General features: G+C 45.8%; 1 long non-coding RNA gene across 1 annotated transcript; it reads left to right on the plus strand.

Moving 5' to 3' along the window:
• Positions 1-1,743: 1,743 nt before the first annotated feature.
• Positions 1,744-22,388, plus strand: LOC144694132 (uncharacterized). Its single transcript, XR_013579650.1, has 5 exons — positions 1,744-1,844; positions 5,428-5,514; positions 8,624-8,780; positions 10,823-10,920; positions 22,268-22,388. It is a non-coding gene; the product is annotated as an uncharacterized LOC144694132 (long non-coding RNA).
• Positions 22,389-22,932: the final 544 nt, after the last annotated feature.

Genomic DNA, 22,932 nt, shown 5'->3' on the forward strand with positions numbered 1-22,932 from the left:
CTTGAAACTCTGACAAAAAAAAACCTATCAATCTCAGTCTTGAAAGCTCCAATTCACCCAACATCCACAGCCTTTAGGGAGAGAGAGAGAGTTCCAGTCCTCCACTACCCTTTCTGTGAAAGAAGTGCTTTCTGATTTCACTGCTTCCCGGCCTGGTTCTAATTTTAAGATTATACCCCCTTTTGTTCAGGATTCCCACAGCAGAGGGAATAGTTCTTACTTTATCTAGCCTATCGATTTTTTGTTTTCCATTTCAGACACCTTGATTAGTTTGTGACTCATTCCTCTAAACTCAAGACACAAACAAACCCAAGTTTGGCCAATCTGCCTTCATAATTTTAGCCCTGTTAGGCCAGGTATCCTTCTGAAAGTAAAGGAGGGATGAAAATTATTCCCACTGAGGCAGGCTTAGCATCTCTGTACCCTGTTTCTATCTAGTTGAGGGAAATACTAACTACTGGACCAGCAGGAATGCTTTTGTGCCTGTTTTTATTTCAACACGCTGAAAACTTTTTAGGGGGGAGATGAAAGTATTCCGATTCTACCGATCCACGTTAAAAATCAATTGTTGCAATCTTGCATTCACTCTCATGTTGAAAAGTGGTCCTTTGTTCTAGTATTTATGTTTACCGACAGGATGCGAAAGCTGAGATTTCAAATGATAGTGTGTGCAAATTCCACTTTATTAAACAATGTTCAATGTTTCCCAAATAACACTTGTGTCATTTCCCCAAGTGGCTGTACCTATTTTCGTGTTTTTTTAAAAAAAAAATCTGGATTTCTGGTGGCCGCTCCATCTTGTAAAACACGTTTGTTTACACGCAGAGAGAAGCTGTAAACATTTTAAATTTTTTTTTCAAATGAGAATGTTGTTGGCTGCAGTTCCAGTGGCGGAGCGTTTCTCCGGCTTCAGTCGGGGCTCAAGTGGAAACAGGGCGAGTCTCTTTCTCACTCCTGCCGGTGGGAGCAATTAAAACGCTGCGGGGAAGCCTGAATTAAAGCGCACCATTTAACGAGGGCGGGGACTGGAGTGGCTTTTTAAGATGTCAGCGGGGCTCCTCAAACCCATGTCTGCCTCCCAGTTTGAACGGCGCCCAGTGGAAAGGAAACATTGGGCGGGTGAGAGATATCAGTTTAAATTCGCCAAAGGCAGCGAGCGAGGGTGGGGGTGGGGGGTTTAAGCCATTCCGGGAGGTTTCATAGTTTGCCTTGGAGACGGGCTTTAAGAGCCATTGCCCTTAACCTGGGTGCAAATAAACACTCGGAATATTTTTGATAACTTTTCGAATGCAGGAAAAAGTTATCCCGCTGTATTCGGGAGTCTATTTTTCACGAGAGCTGCTGTTCACGATTCTCGTTCGAACTACAGACTAACTTTTGTGGGGCTTTTTTTTTAATTTGCGGAGTGGTGGGGATAGGAATTAGCTCATCTTAACAGCCCTTTTAAGAGCGTTTGAGCTTTCGGGCTTGCACCTCTGATTGTTGAGGGACATGCAGTTCATAATGCTTCCCGTGCTTGGGGGTCGGGAAGCCTTAACATCAAGAAACCATTAAATTAAATGGGAACCGACTGGATTTTTTTTTTGCATACTGATTGGCAAGCCCCGTGACATCACAGCTTTCTACCCCTCCTCCCTCCCCTCCCCTTCCCTCCCTCTCTTTTACTATTTTGCAGCCACAATTTGCGTCTATTTCCATGTGGCTTGAGTTTTTTTTTTCCTCCACATCTAGGAAATGGTGATAAAAAATCAATTTAAAACTCGAAGAAAGCCTTGAATCGGATGTTGAGGAACACCAGCGTAAAAGGGGGACGGCCGGAGTGCTTAAAAAAAAAAGGCGGTGCGGTGAGAAAAGTCTGGATACCCCCCCCCCCTTCCTTTTATTTGCACTCCTCCTCCCCACCACCCTCTGTCTGGTTTTGGGTGAGTGGGGTTTATGAATGGAGGCGCCGAGCAGGGATGGAACGTTGCGGTAGCCGAGGTTCCAGCGCTCGATACATTGTTGCCGTCCCGCGTTCCATTTTCGAACGTCCGGACATTGTAAGTTCCATGGCTTGTAAGTTTCGGGCTGATCGCGGCAGAGGCGCAAACACGTGGGAAGAAGGGGACCGTCGCTTTCTTTCTCTCTCTCTCTCTCCCCGTCTAATTGTTGCCTTCGATCTCTTGCGCTCCGGGTGGGATTCAGTTTTGTTTATCTGTTGCAGATGGGTTGCAGGTTTTGTTTTTAAAGCCGTTTTTTTTTAATATATAAAAAAATTATTTCCTTCCTCCCTCCTTTCACCCTCCTTCTCCTCCCCCCCCCCCCCCCCCCAAACAAAACAGAGATTGTGCACGCTTGGGGCTCGGGCAGCTTTGGCTGAAGTGCGCCACTTTTGTTAAGTTGAGTTGCAGCAGGCCTTTCTTCCGGCTTGTGGCCTTTACATGCTCCCCTCTCGCTCTCTCTCTCTCTCTCTCTCTTTCCTCTTCTTCCCACCTCCACTCCTCCCCCCCCCACAAACGAAGTGTGAAACAAAGGCATAAGAAAGTGCAACACCCAGACTCGGAAGAGGGCAAATGGCTGGAAAAGGAAGGGAACCTGAAACCGAAAGGGGAAATGAAACCAGCAGCAGCATGCGGGGCGGGGAGGAGGAGGAGGAGGAGGAGGGGGGGGGTGGGGGGGTGGTAGAATGTGGGCATTATAGTTGTAAATCCCACCCCTCCCTCCAGAACTAACCGTACGGTTCAAATCACAACAGACGCGCGCCTTTCTGCACAGATCCCAGCCCTTTCGGCGCATGTACTGGACGCAAAGTTCATGCGAAATCTTTCCCTAATTTTCTTTTACATGAGTTGTATTTTTCCGGGGATCGGGCATCCTCTCTTTCTTTCTCTCTCTCTCCTCCCTCCCCCCAAAAATCTTTTTTTTAAACGAGCCGGGAGTTTAGACGTGTGTGTGTGTGTGCGTGAGAGACGAATCCGACCAATTTTAAACGTACTTGTTTTTTTTTTCTGGAAACAACCTTGCCCTTTGCCCCATCCCCGGATATTGTTCCACTTAAAATTTTCTGATGATCGACGGTGGATTTTCACGCAACTCCCTTTTGAGGACGGGGGTGGGGGGGGCTGGTTTATGAATTACTGGTCACAATGAGCAGTGAAGCAGCGCACTTTCGCCCCCAGTGCCCCCCCCGCCCCCCCCGCCCTGTGATTGGTATCTACTGCTCTCCCCATGAACCACTGGTTCCAGCAGGTTCCTCGGCTGCTGGATTTGACCCAATTCCCCACATGTTCGACTCAAACCCCATCTTGGCCTTCCTCAAAAACGTCCAAGTGTGTGTGTGTGCACTTTCCAACTCTGGAGGCACCCAGGCTGAGGCACCCTGAGTGAGGCCCGTGACTTGCCATTCGGGCTCAGATCCAGCGATCAAACCGGAGTTACTTTTTTGCTCCCTCGTGGCTCGTTTTCTTACTGAGGAAGGTTTAAGCCTTCAGTCTGCCACACCTATAGGCCCTGTGTAGCATGCTTTCAGAGCCATGCAGCTATGCAATGCCTTTTGGTGTGGAGAGAGAGTTGTCCAAAAGGAGCCAGTGTAAAGAGAGAATTTTGGGAGTTGTGATGGAAAGTCAGGTCGAATAGGCTGGGGGGAGGAGTTCTGACAAGGCGCTCCAGGGAGGTAGGACTCCTGAAAGTTCTGGAACAGGGAGAGTAGGAATGTGCAGGAACCCAGAGTTGGAGGAAGAAAGGCAATGGGGGGTCAAGGAGGTGGTTGAACTAAAGTGGATTAAAACCACAGTGGGTTTGTGAATGTGGATGAAGCTGAGGAAGTGTGCATTGGAGAGATAGGAAACCAGTGTGTGTCAGTGGTGATTCATTGGGATTCTGGGTGATTGAAGGGGAGGGTGGGTGAATTTTTGGGTGAGCTGGAGTTTGAGGGGACGGTTGGAGCAATTAAGTCTGGAGGTGACAAGTGTGCGGGGTTAGGTTTAAACTGGTGGGGTGGTATATAGAGGTGAGTGATGGTGATGCTGACCAGGTATGTAATTTGGAAGAATTTCAATTCTGCTTCCCTGAAGGAGGTGCCCATGTTCATTCCCTGCTTTGAATTCCATGTGCCTGTTCCTTGGGCAAACCTGGTTCACTTTTTGAGTGGTTTGCAGCATAGTTCCCTGTCTCAGCATTGGAAAAGTGTCAACAATTTCATGCCTTTAAATGACAGGCCATCTTGTCTTGGAGTAGGAAGCCGTAATGCCAGAATAGTGGGAATGTGGCTGTGCTTTATTTTTACTGAGTAGCGCAATGGTTTCAAATCCTCCCATCTCTCTGGTCCTGCTCGCCACAGAGCTGCTTTACAGGGCTCACCGAGGGTGAAATCCTCTGAATTTATATAACCTGCTCTGAAACAACACAAAACACTAGGCAGCCTTTAATTAATTTTGAAATGTAGTCACTGTTGTAGAGGAGGTCCCAAGCAGGCCAGTGATGAGGCCACTGCCTTATAGGACTGTACTCTGGGTTAAGTACTTGTAATGTCGCCCTGTAACTTCTGGGTCTGCCAGAGCCCACTTCCATCTTTTCCCAGTTTTGCTGTACTACTTCCAGCTGTGGATTGGGTTTGGGGGGTGGGGTGGTTAGGGGGTGAACAGATATCTCCTCGTGGTGGCAGGCCTCAGGCTCTGGTACAACCTTGTTTTACTTTGCGGTCCTATCCACAAAGTTGTGCTGCATTGCATTGTGCAGAACTGGGTGTAGAATGCCCGTGAGTGACTGATGTGATTCAAGGTGAATTATTCCTGGCCTGAGTGATGAATCCTTGCGTTGGATGGGACTGAGAGATTTTCAGTGAGCGTCACCTTTGCTATTACTCACTGCCTTTTGCTCACAGCTTGTGTCACTGATGAACAATTTGAGTAGTCTTGGACAAGCTTGTGTGGCCACTATTTTACAGTATAGTAGTCGGACAAAAAAACCCAACTGGTTGCCCCGATCTGAATGTAAGGAATGCTAAACCTGTCCCGCAGTCTCAACGCCTGCAACGACTGAGTGAATTTGTGATCCCAATTGTGAAGTTAATCAGCCATTGAAAGAGCCGTTGGCTCCAAATGTACGGGTTTGACCACAGTAATTTGTATGGTTCATTCTACTCCCTTTCCAAGGACCTTCACTCTTATTGAGGTACCGTCCCACTTGGCGAGGTCACGACACCTGGGTACCTCTGGGCCATTTTGAAGTTACCACCACCTGCTCTTCCTAACCCCCTTTCCCCGACCACCAGAATGGACCAACCAGGAATGAAATCCCACCAAAAACGTGGCATGTGAGCCCATAATTCACTTCGGAGCCTGGACTGGGCCTCGCCCTGACATTTTCCAGTAGAACTCGCTGGAGATAGTGATCGGCTGTAAAATCATTGCTGTTGTTTTACCCTTTGCCCTTTCCCTTCTGATCCAGGTTCAATGAGGCCAATTGTGTCTAATGGTACCCAACTGAGCAGAAACTCTGAGCTGTGAGAATTGCCTCAAATTAGCATGTCCCAAGGTGAGTCAGAGCGATCAATTGAATTTATCCCTAACTACCTCCACAAACAGATTATCTGGTCTGGCTGTTTGTGGGATCTTGCTGTGCATGACTTTGATGCCGAGCTCACAACAGTACACCAGTGACTACACTTCCGATGGAATTTAATTGGCTGTACAGCTCTTTGGGAAGACCTGAGGTTGTGAAAGGCACTATATAAATACAAGTCTTTCTACCTTACTTTAAGGGGGTGTATTTTTTTTTAAATAAAATGGTAAACCTGTTGAAAGTTTATTCCTTGGAAAATAAAATGTTTCCTTCTGCTGAGTAGATTATTGCTCACTGCTCGGATGGCTAGCCCAGTCTGGCTGCTCTGCAAGCCTGTGGGGTTTGGGCTCAAATGCAGGCCACAAGAGGGGGGGCAATGGGGCGGGGGAGTTGACAGTGATCTTTGAGTGGCACTTCCTGTGCAGCCACGTGGAGAGAGACTGCACTCGAGATGCTCCATGCCAGCCAGTTAAAAAAAAGGGCGAGGGAGCAATTGAGAATTTAAAGAAAATCTTCTCCCTGGACTTTTGCTAACAGCTGAATGCATTTAACCTCCTCCCTTCACAGCCCCCTGTGGAAAATTTTGAAAGTTGTTTTCCTTAAAAAAAAATGGAATTCTGTAATAATCTGAATGTGGCGACAATGATTTAAGAAACACAGACTGAGCCAGCGTGAGGGACGTCAGTGAATTGGAAATGTGTGGAAGATCAGAAGCTTTGCTTCCGCCTAAATCTGAGGTTCTGTCACTAGGAAGAATGAAAGAGTTTGATGGATCTGGGAGGGTGGGAGGAGTTTGTTGGCTATAGGCAAACAGTGGTCTCTGCAAGTTTCGGCTCTTGTAGCCAGACAGGATTGAGAGGTTGACCTGATTGAGACAGTATCTATCTATCTTTCCTCTAACCTTCTCTTCTCTCTGTTCTCTTGTTTCTCTGCCTATGTGTCCTCTGTTCTTGCTCCTCTTTTATCCCCCCCTTCCCCACCCACCACCCCTCCTTTCCTCACCCCCCCCCCCCCCGCCCCCACCGTCTCTTCCCTCTTGCAGGCTCATTTGGTCACTGAAATGTAATGCAAACTGTATTTTCTTGTAGACTGTTGTGACTTTTTAATAGAGCTCAATCAAGAGACAACTGCACTGAGTCATAAGGTTTCTTCTTAACAGGATGTTGCTGTTTCATACCGCCCCCCACCCCAAATCCAAGCTAACTGGCATTTTCTGTTGTGTAGATTGGATGCAGGAAACCACCAGATCATGTATCCTGCTAAACAGACAATAGAGAGCTGAAAGTCAATCCAGAGAGGGTAAGCCTCACCGGACAGGGGTGGCTTTAAATCGAGAACCCCAGGCAAAGGATCCAGATGTGGAACACCCAAGATTGAAAAGAGTGAGGGTGGGGAGTAATTTCTAGATGACATCAAGTTTGTTTGAAAATCCTGTAAGTTTTAGAAGGGGGGGTGGTGGAAGAAACAGTACTGTGTTGCCACAGTTTTCAAGGATGAGCCATCTGAATCTTATCAAATGCAATCATTACAGATCATTAAAATTTGAAACGCCAGCTTAATGTTTGATCGTTAAGAGTTTTCTCTGCTCCAATCCTTTCCTTCCATCTTCAAGCTGATGTATGATTATATAAGTGCCAATAGCCCTACAGTCTCTAGTTCAGACAGCTATTCTTCATGGACTCTTTGAGTGTAGGAGCATTAATAGATTGTGTTGTGGTGGTGCTGGGTATGAGTGAGAGGGGCGGAGTCCATTACAAGCTCCCTCCGACCAATAGTCACAGTGCTAGCAACCAGGAACAGGAATTCTGGCTCACTCTTCATTTTGCCTTCCTGAGTCCAAGGCCATTGATGCCAATTTGCAATCAAACAATTAACCGAAATTTCCCTTTTAATTTGCAGCAAAAAAAAACGGCCAAGCCTTTGGTCCTTGGATCCGAGTTGAGGTTGCTAAGGTATTCTTGGTCTGTTAACTTCAGTTACTGATCCAAGTGGCCGGAGTGGCAAAGCCTGAGTTACTTGCTCACGAGCAGTCAGCGTGTTTGCTAGACACGTCAAAGTGAGCGCTGCCTCTACCCTCCAGGTCTGGATTAGTGTTCACTTAACGCTCTCTCTTGAGCCCGAATATTTGTCATTTTGGCTTTGTGCTACAGCCTGGATTTATAAGAACTGACTTAAAATGCCCTAAGCATCACCCCAGTCAAACCCTTTGAGCAAGGGGTGATAGTAAAGAGCTGGATTTGGCCTGGAATGTTGGGTATGAAAGGACAGCATAGCAACCTCCTGATATTGCTTAACCTCTCCCCCTTGCCAAAAAATCATTATTTTGGTACTGAGCACTTGGTACCCTCAACAAGACATGTGGAACCTTAAGATTAAGGCTGGGCACAGTGAGTCTTAATTTCTTCTTAGGAGACCTTGGCTGAATGTGCACTTAACTCTATCAGGTGCCACATAAGACTATGGCTAAATGTGCTAGTTTCTGAGATTTGTTTATCACTGCGGAAACACTGAAGGACTTTTGAGTTGAGTTGTTTTTCCACCATCTTTTCTCTGCAAAATGATATTGAATTTTTGTTGTTGTTTTGTAACATCCCAAGCGAAGGCATTGGGGTTCCACATTCCGTGATTAGATCAGTCACTGAAGCAGCAGTATTGCTGCAGTCTTTGGATAGTACCTGTCCTAATTTGGTTTGGGTCTGGAATGAGAGCCAAGCATTTGGCAGAGCCATTTCTACCTTGAATTTTCCCCTCCCTGTTTTCTCCTCACACTGCCCCTGATGGAGTTGCCTCATGCTAGCATTCAGTGGGTGCCAACAGCTTTCAAGTATCTACCCAAGTGGCCATCCTTCCTGTGTTGACTGGTACATCATGAGTGCCATTAAGCTATTTGACAGGGAGGAGAACTGTGACCATAGTCCCGGTGTTGTGCTCGCATAGTGCTTTCTGCCAGAGGTAGCTGGGTAACAGTTTGGAATGGGGACTTTGATTAGTTCTCCTTTCCCACTCCCTCAGCCTGGCAACAATTGTAAGTGCCCCGACTGTTGTATCTCCACTGACGTTAAGCCATCTCTCCCTCTCTCAGGTTTGACAGCTCGCTTGAGTCCACCCGAGTTTATCGGACTATCTGTAATGATAACTCAGTTCCTCGCATTGCCACTCAATAAATCCTACCAGTAAACGTCTCTGAAGCTGTTGAAGATCTGAGGGATCTGGGTGTCCTAGCACATGAATCGCAAAAGGTTAGTATGCAGATGCAGCAAGTAATTAGCAAAGCTAATAGAATGTTATTGTTTATTGCGAGGGGAATTGAATACAAAAGTAGGGAGTTTGTGCTTCAGTTATACAGAGCAATGGTGAAACCACATCTGGAGCACTGTGTACAGTATTGGCCTCCTTACTTAAGGAAATATGTAAACGCATTAGAAGCAGTTCAGAGGGTTTACTAGATTAATACCTAGAATGGGCAGGTTGTCTTTGAGGAAAGGCTGGTCAGGCTGGGCTTGTACCGCTGGAGTTTAGAAGAGTAAGAGGTGACTTGATTGAAACATACAAGATCCTGAGGGGACTTGACAGGGTGGATGTGGAAAGGATGCTTCCTCTTGAAGAATCTAGAACTCTGAGTCACTGTTTCAAAATAAGGGGTCACCCATTTTGGACAGAGATGAGGGAAAAATTTTTGCCGGAGGGTCGTGAGACTTTGGAATTCTCTTCCTCAAAAGGTGTTTGAGGCAGTCCTTGAATATCTTTAAGGCAGAGGCAGATTCTTGATGACCAAGGGGGTGAAGGGTTATCGGGGTGGGTGGGAATATGAAGCCGAGGTAAAAATCCAATCAGCCATGATCTTATTGAATTGCGGAGCAGGTTTGAGGGGCTGAATGGTCTACTTCTAATTTGTATATTCGTATGTTATCTGAAAAAAAATTTTTAACTTGCACGAATAGATTGAGGAAAGGTGCTCTGGGCAGTTGAGCTGAAATACATCCGATACTAAATTTTCTTCTGACAATCTGGGCAGTGCAGCATTTCGCCTGCTCTTGTCAGGCCATATCATTGGGCAATATTCTCTGAATAATTCTTGGCTGGCCAATGGGTTGCGACCCTATACTTGACTTTTTCTTCACTTTTTTTCCCCCCTATCATCTCCAACATGGAAAATCAGCACAAAGTGGTGGTTTGCTGCTTAGATTTCCTGAGTATTTTGCCAATAGATCACAATCTCAGTGCAGAAGAGGCCCATCGAGTCTGCACCGACACGTGAGAAACACCTGACCTACCTACCTAATCACATTTACCAGCACTTGGCCCATAGCCTTGAATGTTATGACGTGCCAAGTGCTCATCCAGGTACTTTTTAAAGGATGTGAGGCAACCCGCCTCCATCACCCTCCCAGGCAGCGCATTCCAGACCATCACCACCCTCTGGGTAAAAATGTTTTTCCTCACATCCCCCTCTAAACCTCCTGCCCCTCACCTTGAACTTGTGAAGATGATGGTGGCTGAGGCCTATCTCAAATAACGTGTTCAAATCAGCATATTCTTGCTCTTGGAGTGAATGAGGCCTAGTTTGGTCAATTTGAAATGCAGTGCCTGGGCCCACAGTTGGCTGTAAAGATGGAGCTTGTTCCGACCTATATCTGGTTCTTTCTTTCTTCTCTCCTCTCCTGTAGCGATCGACTCCTCCATGGGTGTGTTCTGCCTTCTGATGCCAATGATTTACTGTGAGCTTAGTCAGTGATTGTGTTGAGGGCAAGATAGCCTTTCCTCACCCAGTGCTCACCAAAGTTCACACGCATGCACTTTGCAGGGGTCATCTGCTCTGGCAGATACTACCTGGCATGAAAGAAATATGTGCATTTACATAATGCCTTTCACAATGTCAGGAAGGTCCCTTTTGCAGTCATTGAAATGCAGCCAGCTGTAGTGCAGGAAATGCAGCAATCAGATTGTGCACAGCAAGCTTCCATGAAGTGCTATTGACCAGATGATCTGTTTTAGTGATGTTTATTGAGGGTACTATTGGCCAGGGTTATGTCCACCTGAGAGGCTCATCCAAAACTCAGCACCCCTTCAGTATCGAAGTGCCGGTCCAGATTTTGTACTCGAGTCTCTGTGGAGTGCGACTTAGCCCTCTGACCCGGAGGCGAACTGCAAAACTGAGCCACTGCTCTGAGTGATCATTGTTTTTAGGCTCACTTGGCTCTTGGTCCAACCTTGGTGACTGAATTGAAATTCGCGAGTGAATGCTGCAGAGGAATTATGATAAATTATTTACTTATTTCAGGATACCTCCCAGAATGTGACGAGCATCACTAACAAGTTGAGCCTCTCTGAGAGGGAGAAGTGGAGTGAACATAAAATGGCTGATGTTGGGTAGACGAGGTGAGTGCTGTTTTATGCCTCTGCTTTGAGCAGGTGTGTTCCATTGTGATGCCCCCATATTTTTGCTCTTGAGTGCTGTGCTGGCTTGTTGATAAAACTCTCTCTCCTCCTGTGCCCCACATGGTGTGCCTCATTGGGACATCACCCCTGCTGCAAGGAGAGGCTGCATTTGGCCAATGAGTAACTGGTACTTGTTTGCACTTAGAAGGGGCAAGCCTGCAGTCCAGCACTCCTGGTGAGTGGCAGTGTTCACAGGGAGCGTGTTTTGGCAAGTCGGCCAGGCAGTCTGTGATTTCCCATCCATCCATGTCAGTGGATAGAGGCTGACTGGTGAGAATTCCAGGGATTCCTCAACATGCTAAGAGTGCCAGCCCCTGGCACCTCGAGTCACTCCTATATTTCTTCAGGGGGTTTTCCCTCATTAAACCGCTGACTTCTCAAAATTTGGAAAGTTCCTTGCCTCGATGATTCTATCATCAATCCAAATGCCAAGAGCTGTTAGTCGTCATTGATTTGAAATGGAAGGAATTTATGGAAATCTGGATTTAAGCTTTATATAGAAGCACTCCTTCTCCTTGAGCTGCTATAGTATACTTGGAGTCATAGAGGTCTACACCACAGAAAAAGGCTCTTTGGCCCATCGGGTCTGCGCCGGTCAAACAAGTACCTAACTATTCTAATCCCATTTTCCAGCACTAGGCGCATAGCCTTGTATGCCATGGCATCGCAAGTGCAAATACTGCTACATGTTCTATAAAGGCACAGAACTTGGACAATCCTGCCCTCTGTGCCAGTGACTTGTGTGCAGTTAAATGAGCACTCTCCCTTAGTTGCGAGTTGCGTTGTACTGTGGACAGTCTTCACCAAGAGTTGGATTCAGTCTGTCCCCATAAGATCCTCTTTCATGACCTTTTGAGATGCTCAAAAATGTTCCATTGGGATCCAGGTGTAATTCTCACTTTTGGCTGTTTCTGTGCCTAAGCTGCAGAGGGAACTCTGGTCGTTTGCTGTTTTATTGAAAGTTGGTCCCCTCTTGGCTCTTGCAAGGAGTCACTGGGCCATAGAGATCAGGGAAGTCCAAAAAAAAAGGTTTGATCCTATATCTGTTGTTTCACCTCATCTGTGCTGACTCTGACCAGGTCCTACTTGTCCTAATGCTCAGCCAATGATAGATTCCAGTTAAGTTCCCCGCAACTGACAGATCTGTAGTTAGTTTTTCCCTCCCTTATTAAATGATGGAGTGACATTTGCAATTTTTCAATCTAAAAGTACAATCCCTGAATCTACTTAGCTTTTGGGAATTCGGACTAATGCACCTGCAATTTCCTCAGCATTTACCTCCCACTCTCAGGCTAGAAACCACCAGGCCTTGAAGTTTTGTCTATCTTAAGTCCCATTATTTTCCCCATTGCCATATTTTTAATAAACTAAGCCCACTCCTTGACTTATTTTTAGGTTCCCTTGCATTTTGTCCTCTTGCTCCACTGTGAACAGAGTCTGCCATTTCCTTACTTGTCCAGCTCCCAGTTGACAGTATTAAGGAGCTGCAGCATTTGACACTTCTGAGGAGTGCCGAGTACACAAGAGGCAGAACTGAGTGGTGTGTTTTGTGTAAATATTTCTGTTGTAGAGCAATTCAAGGCTGCTTACTGGCACTCTGCCAGTAGTCAGTGAGTTGAGCTGTTTACAGGTGTGCTTGCCGCAGCGAGGGGGAAGAGAGAGAGAGAGAGGAACCTCTTGCGAGTGTGGAAAATGGAGAAAAGGCTGGAAATACTGTGCCCTGGTACTCGTGGGTGGGGGGGATAGGATCATGGGGTTAAGGCCTGTAGTCTCCACAACATGAGGGAGATCAGAACTTGGTTGAACTGATGGAGCAGGTGTAGATTGCAGCAGAGGGTTATGGCATTAAACCTTAAGAACTTGATTGCTGGGCATTTTCATGAAATGTGGAAAAATACACCACCTTGCAATTTATAGATTTATTCAATCCAACCATGAGCTGTCTCAAAACGCTTTACAGCTCGTGAAGTTTTTTTTTGTAATGTTATAATGCAGGATACACAATAACCAATATAAACACGGCAAGTTCCCAAAAACAGCAATATGACCAGATACAAAAACAAAAATACCTGGAAAAACTCAGCAGGTCTGACAAGCATCTGCGGAGAGGAACACAGTTAACGTTTCGAGTCCGAATGACTCTTCATCAGAACTAAGGAAAAATAGAAAAGAGGCAAAATATAAGCTGGTTTAAGGGGGGTGGGATAGGTAGAGCTGGATAGAGGGCCAGTGTTAGGTGGAGATTGTCCTTTTGTCTATGACATCTTTTGGCAAAGAGGTGTTGACGGTGGTGATATTAGCTAAGATATGTGCTAATGGTGACATTAAGGGTAGAAAGGACGAGCAAGGTAAAGATAGCCCTGGTGGGGTGGGGGGGAAGGGATCGAAATAGGCTAAAAGGTAGAGATAAAACAATGGATGGAAATACATTTAAAAATAATGGAAATAGGTGGGAAAAGAAATATATATATAATAATTATATATATACATATATATATATAAATACATTATTGGAAAAAGGGGGTGGGGATGGAGGAGAGAGTTCATGATCTAAAGTTGTTGAACTCTATTCAGTCTGGAAGGCGGTAAAGTGCCTAGTTGGAAGATGAGGTGCTGTTCCTCCAGTTTGCGTTGAGCTTCACTGGAACAATGCAGCAAGCCAAGGACATACATGTGGGCATGAGAGCAGGGTGGAGTGTTGAAATGGCAAGCGACAGGGAGGTCTGGGTCATGCTTGCGGACAGACCGAAGGTGTTCCTCAAAGCGGTCACCCAGTCTGCATTTGGTGTCTCCAATGTAGAGGAGACCGCATGGGGAGCAGCGACTGCAGTAGACTAAATTGAGGGAAGTGCAAGTGAAATGCTGCTTCACTTGAAAGGAGTGTTTGGGCCCTTGGATGGTGAGGATGGGGGAAGTAAAGGGGCAGGTGTTGCACCTTCTGCGGTTGCATGGGAAGGTGCCATGGGAGGGGGTTGAGATGTAGGGGGTGATGGAGGAGTGGACCAGGGTGTCCCGGAGGGAACAATCCCTATGGAATGCCGCCGGGGGAGGGCTGAAGGGAAAGATGTGTTTAGTGGTGGCATCATGCTGGAGTTGATGGAAATGGCGGAGGATGATCTTTTGAATGCGGAGGCTGGTGGGGTGATAAGTGAGGACGATATGACCAGATAATCCTGTTTTAGTAATGTTGGTTGAGGGATAAATATTAGGCAGCACACTGAGGATAATTCCCCTACTACTCTTCAAAATAGCGCCAGGGTGATCTTTTACGTCCACCCAAGAGGCCAAACAGAGCCTTGGTTTAACACGTCATCTGAGAAACAGTACCTCTGATATTGCAGCACACCTTCAGTACTATACTGGAGTGTCAGCTGGGATGTTGTGCTCAAGGCACTGGAGTGGGAACCACAACATGCTGAAGCCAAGGTGAGATTGGTTCCTGCTGAGCCACAGGTGGAAGAAGATTAGACTTGCCTCACATGGGGGTACAGCCAGAGGACAATGAATGTTGAGTCTGGCTGGCCTTGCAAGATCAACAGGAGTTAGTCAGTGTCTTCAGTGGAGAGTTCAGTTTGGTAGATGGAGTGCAGCCTGAGGAAGAGCCAATTTGTGAAGATGTAGACCTGGAGAAAACCCCTTTGTCAGCTTCCACCCGTTATTAAATGAACAAACCATGTTGAAATATTGGTCTGCGGAGCTAACTTTGGCATAATTATGGAGAGGGTGATTGTTTTTATGGGAGGTTTGGGACTGGGGGCGATGAAAAGAATTGACAAACGGGGTTTTAATCAGTCGTGACCTGATTTGGGGATTGATGGGTGTTGGTTGAGCAATTGCTTTTGTGAATCCACGCCCTATTCCTTGCAAATCTCTTTTTTTGCTGCTATGGCGCCAGAAGTTGAGGGTCATCTGACTGGTGCGAATTCTGGACGTCCCTGGAAACGTTGCCGCGGTAACCCAAGTCGCGCTTATTATCTGCTGCTTGAGGCTGCTTATCCCAAACCGATTTGTAACCAGTCACTTCATCCTCCGTTCTGGGTGATCTAGGAATCCCTGTGTTTCTTTTAATCTATTCTGTTAACTGCTCTTTTTAATAAACTCAATTCAGGGTTTGAACACAGGGAGGTAAGATGTAAGTGTTTTACGGAGAAAACAGTTTCTTGTTAGAGGCATTATGTCAGATTGGGGCCAGGTGTTAAGCGGAGTTCCCCCCCAGGGGTCAGTGCAGGGCCCCCATTGCTTCTAATGTGCAAGGGTGACCTGAATAAGCTTGTCACATTTTCTGATGAACTCACAACGCACTTAATGACAGCAAATTGAAGGGTTGATGCCCCCCAGTAGGAAGAGCAGGACAGAGAAAAGGGTTTTCAGAAGGATTTGGATTATTGTAATTGTGGTGGTAAAATATTTTGCGTGGATTAGAAATGTGAGACGTAAGTCTATACTGAATAGAATTTAATTAGCACAGGGTGACTTAGAAAAGGCCAGTATAGTAATAGTTGACAAATCAAGAATAGCAGCTTGCATTTATGTAGTGCCTTTAACTTAAACACAATCGGACAAAAATTGACACCAAGTCAAAGAAGGAGACAGGTGGCCAAATGCTTGGTCAAAAAGGTAGGTTTGAAGGAGTGTCTTAAAGGAGGGGGAGAGAGAGAGGCTGAGAGGTTTAGGTAGGAGATTGCAGAGCTTGGGCCTAAATGGCTGAAGGCTCACTGTTGGTGGCTAAGGTTTTTGGGGTTTCACTGATCAGATGTCACTCAGTGTTTAATTTAGGTCAGGTCATTCACATAGCAGTATAAATGAGATGCCCAGACATCAGAGAGGACATGTTCAAGTGTAAACTGCATGTGACAAACGATTACGCAGGCTTTACAATCTAGAGAGTTATTTAAGGAAATACTAGCAGAGCTTGTCGGTGATCCATGGTAACATTAGGCTCACCGAAGCCCCTTAGGGGCATGAGCGGTCGCTTTCAGGGTATACTTATTGCAAAGAACTTAGAACAAATAAGATCTGTGTCCGAGGAGTGCTCTCTACAGAACTCAAAATTCTTTCGTGACCTCAGGATGCCTCAGCTTTTTACTTCCAGTGAAGTACTTTCTGAAGTGTAGTCACTAATGTAGGAAACATGGCAGCAAATTTACACAGCAAGCTTCCACAAACGGCAATGAGATATATGGCCAGATCGTTTGTTTTCAGTAGTGTTGGTTGAAGCATAAATATTGGCCAGGACACTGAGGAGATCTTGCCAGCTCTTTTGAAATATTGCTATGGGGTTCTCTACATCCACCAAGAGGGCAGACATCTCATCCAAAAAGTGACACCTCCAACAGTGCTGCATACTGTTTTCAGCTCCCTGGAGTGAGACTTCTGACTCAAAAGGGAGTCTTACCAACTGAGCCCCAGTTGCAACACCTTGTTGAGGTTAACCCTGCTGCAGCCCTGTCATTGATGCCTTGGTTTGGTGTCCTCCTTTTAGGGTAACATAATGGACTGCATACTATTCAAGTAATATCAGCACTTTATGGGTGCTGCAGTTCAGGCCAACTAGGCACATACAAGTAGAATCATAGAACTGGTTGCAGCACCGAAGAGGCCATTCAGCCCATCATGCCTCTGCCACTTTTTGTAAGAGCTACTCAGTTCCATTCCCAGTTTTGCTCGCAGCCTTTCAGTTTTTTTTTCGCCTTCAGGTGCTTAACCAATTCTCTTTTGAAATCCAGGATTGAATCTGCCTCGCGCACACTCTCGGGTGGTGCATTCCAGAGCCTAACGACTTGCTGCATAAGACATTTTTCCTCAAATTACCTCAGGTTATTTTGCCAACCACCTTAAATCGGTGCCCTTTATTTATCGACCCTTTTGTAAATGGAAACAGTTTCTCTGTAGCCCCTCTGGCCAGACTACTCATGATTTTGAACATTTCTATCAAATCTCCCCTCAACCTTGTCTAAGGAGAGCAGCCAGATCTTCACCAATCTATCCACGTAACTGAAGTCCCTTGTCACTGGAAACATTCTTGTGAATCTTTTTCTGCACCCTCTTTACATCCTTCCTAAAGTGCGGTGCCCAGAACTAGACACAATACTTTAGTAGAGGCTGAACTAGTGTTTTATAAAGGTTCTTCATAACTTCCTTGCTTTGTACTCTTATGCTTCTGTTCATGAAGTCCAGGATCCCAGGTGCCTTATTAACCACTTCTCAACCTGCCCTGCCACATTCCATGATTTGTGCACATGTACCTTTGGGTCTCTCTGTTCCACCATCCCCTTTTTAGAATTGTAACCTTTATTTTATATTGCCTCTCCTTTCACACATATGAAACATGCTCTGAGATTGGAAGGAGAGCGATGGGGAAGGAGGCACTGCTAATCAGAGACTGTTTACCCCATATATGGGTTCTGTGTCTTATCTAGTAAGTATTGTGCCCCCTGTAGTACGGAGCCACTCGGAACAGGCTGAACCCAGGTGTAGATTCTTGGTCAAGTAAAAACCCAGTCAGTTGTACCACCTCTGCCCCGCTATCCAGTAACTCCTGGCATCACGTGAGGACGGGCTCCAAACTTGGTCAAACAGCCCACTCGCACTTGTTGCTCTTTAAACGATAGTGCCTTCGGGAGAGAAAATTGAGATGGGGGCTGGAGGGTGATGGGGTCGGGGACTCACCTGTTTGCTGTTACCATGCTAGCACAAGAGCAGATTGACATTTATACTTTGTGTCTGTGACAGGGAGAAGGCAGCGTTTGCAATAGTGGATGAATTGGCAGAGCCTGTGTGTACTGGCAAACTGCTGTTTCCCCACCCAGTCCCAACCAATTCTGAAGCTCGGGGTGGAAATATGGGAAAATGGGGAAGCTCCCAAGCCCCAGTGGTGTAAGGAAATAATGTGTGCTATCTGGCGTTCTGCCAGAGGCTTGGCACATTATCTCACATATTAGATTAAGTGCTGTGATGAAACGTGAATATGCAGGGCTAATTATGAGGGGCAGCGAATTATTGGGAGAAGAGTTAATTCCAGTTTTAAAAGCTTGAATATTCCTTGTTGGGGATGGTGCTACCAGGAAATGTTAAAAATGGATAATTTGGGAAGATGGGAGGTGTGAGAAAGGTATACCCGTTGTCATAATGTAGAGCTGAGTAAAAGTCTATATAATCCAGTATACTGAAGTTTGCAGTGCAGTGTAGTTAAATTTCCACAGGGAGTCCACTTGAAATAGTGAAAAACTTTCCTCGGTACAGTTGTAAATTCTACCCTCCCAAACATTGCCTGGAGAGAGCATTATGGGCAGTATAATACTGGGGGTGACGCACTCCTCCTAAGTCTACCATTCTTGTCCGATCAATTTGCAGTGATGAATTAAGAGAATCATAGAAGAAATTTGGAGCGTTGGACTGAATTATTCGGCTTCTGTGTACAACGTTGATGCCTGTACACAGAAAATGCCATGTGACCATACGCAAGGTAGTAACATGTACTTTGCCAGGCAGGGCCCTGCTGGTCAATTCTCTCCATCTTGCAAATTAACATTGGCAGTTTTTGGGGTGGGGGTGGGGGTGCTGCGGAATGAATCTGTTTGTGAAAAATCTCAACGAGCTTAACGTTAGTGTTGAACCCAGGCGGCAGCAAAATGGCTGCCTAGTCAGGTGAATGTGAGCTGCCCTTCTGAATTTAAGGATTTTACAAGCCTCGAGTCTCTTGCAGCTGGTTACTGCATCTGTTGGTGATTACGTGTGGGGTAAATCTCAAAATTAAGAAGACGTTGTGTGGCACTTTATTTTTAATGAGAGATTCTACTGTAATTAAGATGGATTCAAGTAAATAGTAGCAGTTTTCTTTTTAAAAAGACATCCATTGATGTCATTCTCATATTTTTCTCTCTACTTTTCCACAGTAAGGGTCATCTTGTGAGGCTGTCTGTGCGGCACGTTGTTGGGTCTTTGGGACCTAGGACTGGTCAGCTCTAATGTTATGCAGTATAAGTATATAACTTAAAGATCAGTAAGAATGCACTCAGTTTGCCAGGATGGAAATGAGCTGGTTTGCTCAAGCACATCAACACAAAAGGCACATGGTCAGCTAAGCAACTGTTTCCAGTTAGGGGTCTCCTAATGTTCTGGACACTTTGGTTTTAAGTGCGGAGAGGAGAATATCCTGGTCGCTAAGCAGTTTGCTGTGAAAGTCCATTGATAAACAGGCCTGTGCAAAGGCAGTAAAGAGGGCCATGGATGCTGTGTGTCTTAGAGCTGGGTTTAATCAGAGCTAACACTACTGTGTAACCTTGTGGCCAGTGTGTTTTTATCTTTTCTGTCTGCTTTTCTAGCTCAGTACAGTTGGTTCTTTCTGTTCAGGGCCACCTTCAGGGCTGATTGGCAGATAGAGTTTCACTCCTGCCTTCCTTGCCTCAACCTCCTCCCCAGACGCCCACTGTCCCAAGTCCAAAGAAAGCTTCATATGCGCGTGTGTGGGCATGGGTATTTTTAATCTCCCCTCCTATTCGTTCACTGCACATCTATTTTTGTTTTCAACTTCATCACGTAAACTTCTTTTCACCTTTGTGTGCCCCATCAGTAATGTGCAAGTTTGTCATACTCGAGGTACAGAAGAATATTAGGGACTGCTCCCCCAACTTTTGTAATCTGCCCCATTTTACATGATGGTCAGTGACCAGGTGAAGATGAGCTTGCCCTGTAAGGAATTGCAGAAGTGATGTACCACTACCAAAGGCAGAAGAGGGTGTTGGAGCCATGGTTCCGGTTGCAATCTCTGTGAGCCTCAGTTTTCCCCCTTGGAACAGCTGGAAATCTTTCCATTGTAGTTGCCTAGATGGGGAGAGCGGTTTTCTCTTATTCCTGCCTCCATGCTTGGTGTAAATGTGTGGAGGAGTTGACTGACAGTGGAGTGCCCCAAAATCTTTTGTTATTGTTTGAGATATGTGCATCACTAGCAAGACCAGTATTTGTTGTACATCCCTAATTGCCCTTGAATTGAGTGGCTTGCTAGGCCATTTTGAAGGGCAGTTAAAAATCAACCATGTAGACCAGACCAGGTAAGTCAGATTTCCTTTCCCTAAAGGACATTAGTGAAGCAGATGGGTTTTTACAGCAATTGATAGTGTATTGGTCACCATTACTGAGACTAGCTTTCAATTCCATATTTTTTAATTAATTGAATTTAAAGTCCACCAGCTCCCATGGTGGGATTTGAACGCATGTTCCCAGAACATTACCCTGGTGCTCTAGATTATGAGTTAGAGACATTACTGCTGTGCCCCTAGTGTGAGGTACTTTCAATGCACCAAGCCTCCTTCAATAGCACCTTCCAAATCCACAACCTAAAAGAACAAGGGCAGCCGACACCACCTGCAAGTTCCCCTTCAAGTCATACACCATCTTGATTTGGAACAATATCGCTGCTCCTTCACTGTTGCTGAGTCAAAATCCTGGAACTCCCTCCCTTGCACCACTCACTGGGTGTATCTGCATGACATTGACTGCAATGGTTTAAGAGGGTGGTTCACATCCCATGAACGATTTTTTAAAAATCCTAACCTAACCGTAAGCTTCTGTGCATGCAAAGCTTATCTTCGTCTTTGCATGCGCAACCATTATGTCCTGCTGCGCCGTTGCCAGGGTGACCGCAGGAGTAGCAGTCAGTAATGTTCATCAGAGCCTGAGGCCAGCTGAAGGCCCCATCTCCCATCAGCTTTGGGGCCCAGTTGGCCTCCTGCTCAATGGATTTCTGTTCATGGTCTGCAAGTTAGAATGTTGCCACAGTTGAAACCAAGATTAAGGTGATTAAAATTATTAATCATGATTAGGTTTTATTTGAATTACTCGAGCCCTAGTGTTGGTTGATTAATATGAGCCGCAACACCTTGAGCTCCAATGTCCTCCTTCCCATAACCCCAGTGGATCTTTTACATCCAATCTGGTGTAACATCTTACCTAAAGCTCCAACAAGGCAGCGCTCCCTCAGTACTGCGTGGAAGTGTCGCCGCAAATTACGTGCTTGAGACTTGAACCAGTGAAGTCTCTGCCTCTGAGGTGAGAAGACTGGTGCTGAGTCAAACTGACTGACTGTGATTGAAAGTGGATGGGAGGTTGCTAACCCACCCACTTTGTCCCCCGTGCCCTTTCACATCAGTTCACGTTCCACGTTGTATTCTGTCACTCTTTTTGAAACCAATTTTACACCAGGGTTGCAAAAAGACTGCAATCCGATCAAGCTTAAATCTAGGATCCCATTACTTGCCTTATATCTGAGATTCATAATACTAACCAATTTCAGCGCTGTGGTTCTGGACTTAGCCAACAAGTGAGGACTCTGAACAGCTCTTTTCAAATCTCCAGACCCACAAAATTCCGACCAGGCTTCATTGTGTGTCAGAAATTTAATGGTAAAAATAAGACTGGGGTATCCAGCCTTCAAGGGCCTGACTGTCAAGTCTCAGGAACCTTGTGATTGCCATGTTGCAAGCTGGATGCTTCTGGTTTTGAGATGTGTTAAAAAGATCCCAAGCACTTCTATTTTAAACTAGCAGTTGGTTTATATGTACAGGTTGTTGAGACTAAATCTTTAAACGTGCTAAATGCCTTGCTCTCAAACAAATGTCATTGCTGGGCTACTTCACCATATGATGGTGCAAGTACATGCATTTTAACACCATGGGAAATACTTATTGTGCTGTTCATTTTGTTTCATCGTCTGACTGGTCATCCCTGTGTTAAACGACACAAGGCAAATTGGAAAGAGCAAGAGTTGAGCATTGCACCTGCTGAATTATTTTTTTTCACAGTTCAAAGGGATGATGTGCAATCTTGTTGCATACCCCATAATCACACTATGCTGAAATTATGAGGGGGTGTGGGGGGAGCCGGAAGCAGTTTGGGTTTGAGTGGCCTAATGATCTGGCCTGGAAGACCCCTTCTGTGGCTGTGTGACTCATGCTGACTTTGTAATGTTTTTCTGGAGTGAATGGACTGTGTGTGCATGCTGTCTGTTCTGTGATGTATACAATGTGTTAAGTACCTCAGTCCATGGAGTGTGCTGCAGTTAGGAGTAGAGTGTGCTTTTGGAAAACAAAGCCAGGGTTCCCAGTGGATTTGCAGAGACTGGCCTGGGAATTGTTTAATGGGAATTTTATGCTCATTTCTTGTATTTGTGCACTGAGTGAATGCTCCAGTATTTGGATATTGCAGGAGAATTAGCAGCAAATGTTGAGAAGTGACTGCAATGTAACAGTGCTAGTTGTTCATTTTAAACACTGCCTACTTGTGTTCACAGGGCTCAGAAACAATATTGAACAGGCACTCCAGATCACCAGCTCCAATATCTTCCATAGGACCAGCAATCAATAGCGAATTTTAAAAACTGAAACGGCTTGAATGAAATTCAGGATACGGGTAATGTGTGCAGCCTATCTTCCACCATCAAAGGTAGGTATAGATGAGTAACTTCACTCATTCCTCTCCTTTCTCCCCTTCCTCGGTTCTGCTTCTTGCCATCTTGCCCTGTTTCTTCCTCCCACGTTCTCCCCCCACCCTCCCAGAGTAGTGAAGAGGTCACTAGTTAGTTGCTGACTAAAACAAAGAGTAAAAGCGCCTGAGTTGACTCATTGCGATTCGGTTGCTCGAGCCAGCCTGAGCGCCCCTAGGCCAGAGATGGAGGATGGGGGCTCTAGGGTGGAAGCTTCAGCCAGGGATCATGCTTGTGCTGGCTATCCAGTAACGTGTGCTGGAGACGGCAAGGGGTGAGAATAGGGCCAGACTGTGATGTCTTCACACGTGCCCATGTCTGGATTGACCTTGTGTGCGGGTTAACTTGCTTCTCTCCCACCCACTTGAGACCAATCCCAGAATCGTTCAAAGCCAGATATTAATCTGATGTGTCCTGTCCCCTGATTGGCCAAAGCAGCAACAGTGACCTGAGGAAAAACATTCTTACACAGT

The sequence above is a fragment of the Cetorhinus maximus genome, chromosome 19 (genome assembly GCF_964194155.1).
Source record: "Cetorhinus maximus chromosome 19, sCetMax3.hap1.1, whole genome shotgun sequence".
Lineage (NCBI taxonomy): Eukaryota > Metazoa > Chordata > Chondrichthyes > Lamniformes > Cetorhinidae > Cetorhinus > Cetorhinus maximus.